Source organism: Eriocheir sinensis, chromosome 22 (assembly GCF_024679095.1).
Source record: "Eriocheir sinensis breed Jianghai 21 chromosome 22, ASM2467909v1, whole genome shotgun sequence".
NCBI lineage: Eukaryota > Metazoa > Arthropoda > Malacostraca > Decapoda > Varunidae > Eriocheir > Eriocheir sinensis.
This window is the reverse complement of record NC_066530.1, coordinates 4,782,352-4,786,292: the sequence shown is the minus strand read 5'-3', so window position 1 is coordinate 4,786,292 and position 3,941 is coordinate 4,782,352.

The following is a 3,941-nucleotide window of genomic DNA, read 5'->3' as shown; positions in this document are numbered from 1 at the left end:
TCGTCGTCGTCGTCGTCGTCGTCGTCGTCGTCGTAGTAGTAGCAGTAGTAGTAGCAGCAATAGGAATGGTGGTAGTATTAGTAGCGCTAGTGAGGCGACGGCAAGAGTAGATACTGTAGGAGGCGGTGGCTGAGTGGTAAGCGTCCCGGGCCCGCATTCGGCGCGTTGTCCATGATGTGGGTTCGAATCCACCGCTAACCACCTGGGATGCTGTCCTGATGACCACCTATCAACCCGGACTTTAGAGGAAGCTGTACAGCGCAAGTGTAGTAAAAAATGAGCTCCGGGGGGCAGCATGAGCCAATATTAATGGCGCCACTATAAACAATTGCCTGCGCCATGACGGGCTCGGGCGGACCATCAGGCCCGGCGCTATAGGACATATGTGAAGAAAAAAAAGTTCAGTAACTCACAGTATTCTTAAGCCAGTAAACCCAAACATCCAGAGACAAATCAAAGCAGGTGCAAGCGTTGATGGGCTAAGTTGACGATGACTTGCAGCAGGTACCCATCTCAACACCTCCTCCTAACCCAAGCTTGTATTGACTACGGATGGTTAAAGGAGCTAGGAGAACACAGGGGTAGCTGGGGCTTGAAGGGGGGCTGCTAGAGGCTCACAAGGACGGCAACTCGCTACTGAGCTGACGTTTTTTGCCTCCAAGTTCGAGTTCATTTTTCTCAGGATCGTTTGTTCTGCGTTCCTTTTTTCGATATCTTTTTTACCTTTTCTTTAGTGGTTCTTTTTCTGCTGCCCCTTCGAGTGTGCGTGGCAGGAGCGTTCGGGTGGTTGGTCTGTTTGTCTCTCGCTTGGCTGGTTGTTTTGGTAGCTTGGTTTTGTGTGCCCCTGTTGTCCACTATCTCCCTTCCCCTTTGCAGTGGACTAGTAATGGCTGACGATGAGGAGGATGAGGATGTATGAATAAATATTAATGGATATGTAATTCCCCCTATCCCTATAGTATCCCTCCTCCTGTTTTTCTCTCGCTAGGTTTGTTGTTTTGGTAGTGCGGTACTCTTTTCTTTTTTTCCTCAATATCTCTTTCAATTGGTGTTGTGTTTACTATGCGTGGAAACATATCTTTGTCCATCCCTATTCACACATGTATTCCTTAATCCACATGCCCCTGGAAAAGTACACCAACAAGAAGAATGGAGGTGGTGTGATGGATGGCATAGGTAACCCAACAGGAAAGAAGATAGAGAGGATAATGATTATTAGGGAGGTCTGTCTTGGCGCCGCAACTTCGGGGTCATTTGGCGCCGAAAGGTGGAGAGGAGAGGGAGGAAGTGGAAGAAAGCAAAGTGGTAGAATAATGAGTAGGCGAAGAGGTGAGCGAAGTGACTAAAACGAAGAGTGCAAGTGATAGTGACGAAAGGAATAGGTAAGCAAACATGAGAAAAAGAGAAGAGGGGAACGAGAAAGACCCAGGAGGTAAAGAGGTGGGTGGAATATTAACTGCACGAAGAGGTGAGCGAAGTGACCAACACGAAGAATGCAAATGGTAGTGAAGAATTAGTTAGCAAAGACAAAAGAGGATAGAGCGAGCGAGAGAGAGAGGATGAAAGCAAAGAGGTAGACTAATGACTAGACGGAGAGGTGAGCGAAGTGATTTTTGGAGAGACGGATGAACGATTAAAGGTCTAATGAGAGGAGGGAATGGAGAGTGATTGGGTGAGAGGGGTTATGAGAGAGCAGAGACTATCACTGAAGGGTGGTGGGCATAATGAGATGGGGATGAGGAGTGACTGGGGAAGAGGATATGGAAATAACTGAGGGAGGTGGGAGATTACATGAACATCCTTGAAGAGCAATAGGAAATAACTGCTTACTAACGTTAATGGAGACAGAAATAGACACAAAGAAAAGGTTCAAAATAAAGAAAAAATGCAAAAAAGAAGGAAGAAGAGGAAATACTGAGAAATCAATTAGACTGTTGCTCTCCATTGTTAGAACTGAAAAGAAGACGAAATAACAGGAGGAGGAAGAGGAAATGGAGGATAGAAACTGTAGAATCAATAGTCACTTTGCATTGTTAAAAATACAGAAGCAAAAAAAAATGTTAGGGGAAGGAGAGGAAGACGCGGAGGAAAAGAAAAGTAGAAAGAGACTAAATTAGAATGTTCCTCTCTCAACTGTTGAAATAAAAGAAAAAGGAAGAAAAACAACAGGAGGAAGAAAAGACAGGAATAGTAGGAATAAAAAAAAAGAAAACCAAAAAACACGAGGAGGAAGAAAATAATGGAACAGAAATAATAAAATCGATAGTTATGCTGCATTTTTACGGGGAAAGAAGAAAAACAGAAAAAAAAGAGATGCGAGGGGTAGGTAGATAGAAGAGTTCATCCCAAAATGCCGCTTCAGTGCAAGAATAGAAACGAACCCCCCAAAAACGTATAACGAATCCATAAAGACTTCTAAAGCGCGCATCGTTCTCTCCGGAAATATGGCTCGCCCGATACTTTTATCTTCCGCTCTACCTGCCATCAAAGGGTTCAGAGGATTAATTAGCATACCTTTATGTAGAGAGATTTGGCGTGTCTACCGGAAACATTCGTGTATCATCTGCTTCACTTAGCTCTCCTATTATACCTCTCTCTCTCTCTCGGATGCCAAACTTTCACTTTTTTTGTATTTTTTTACTTCATTGATACCATTTTCTTCTCCCCATTCTCTTTTCTTCTATATTTGTTTTATTCACTGATGCACTCCTTTAAAATCCTCTTTCTTCTTCCTATTGTCTTCCTGGTATATTCTTCCGCTCCCTTTTTTCGCTTGCTCATGCCTTTTTCTCTACCTTTTTTGCTATTGCTATATTTTATTTTTCTTTCCTCATACTTTGTCTTTTCTTCCTCCTCTTGCTTTTAATTCTTCTTCAATCCATCATTCTTTCTTCTCTTACTTTCGTCGATTCTTCTCTTCCTTTTGCTTTGTTTTCATTTCCTTCTATCACTTTCTCTCCTCAGGTAATTTATCAGTTTTTTCTCCTCTCTATTCATCATATATCCTCGTACAACCTATTCTGCTTTCATCCCTTTTACTTTCTTACTCCATTCCTTGTCTTTCCCTCCCTCGCCGTGAGCTCGGCCTCGAGAGAAGAGTTGATACGAAAACTTCCTTCCAGTTCTCTAACTTTCGATTTTTTCTTTCCGGCTTAACTTCCCCCGAGTTATTCATTCTCTCATCTGAAATGCAATTCGACGATATTTTTGGCCTTTTTTTGAGGGTGAAGTTCCTGCCAATATCTTAGGGAAAGGCGCGAACTCACCCACACCCATGCTCTACCCCCCTCACAACCTCCTTCCCACACATACATACTCCCCCCCCCTAGGACAGTATTTGATTTCCCGTTTTCTCTCGCCATTAATCTTTGTCGGGATCTTGCAGCTGGCGTGTTTTCCCTCCGCAGTGCTCCCTCCTTCGGGGCAGACTTCGCTATTTCCGCCGCCACTCGCCTTACTCTCGCGGCTGTCATCCTATGCGAAAGTAAAGCATCCCGACTGACGCTTTAACAGGCCTCGAATCTCCCAGCACAGATGTAAAGCCTTCAGATTCTAACTCGAATACATATGAAAAGACGTGTGTTTTTTTGTGGGGTCCTTTTTTTATTATTTTACCTTACATATCGATTCATTTGGTTCGTGTTGATGATTTGAAGAGCATTAAAGGAGAGTACAGATTTCTTTTTCCTCTCTCATCTTTACTTTCCCTCCTCTATTCTTTGGCCTGCCTGTTTAGCTCATTATGTTTCCTTTCCTCTCCTTTGCTCCTCTTCATATCTGCTTTGCCGTACCTTGCCCTTCTCCCTACCTGCTCATCATTACTTTTATCCTGCCATTATCTGTCAATTACCCTAGCTTTTTCCTTTCTCTGATTGCTCTCGATTTTTTTCCTCATAATTTCCTGCCTTAAATCCTCCCTTCTTTATCCTACTTTTCTTTGC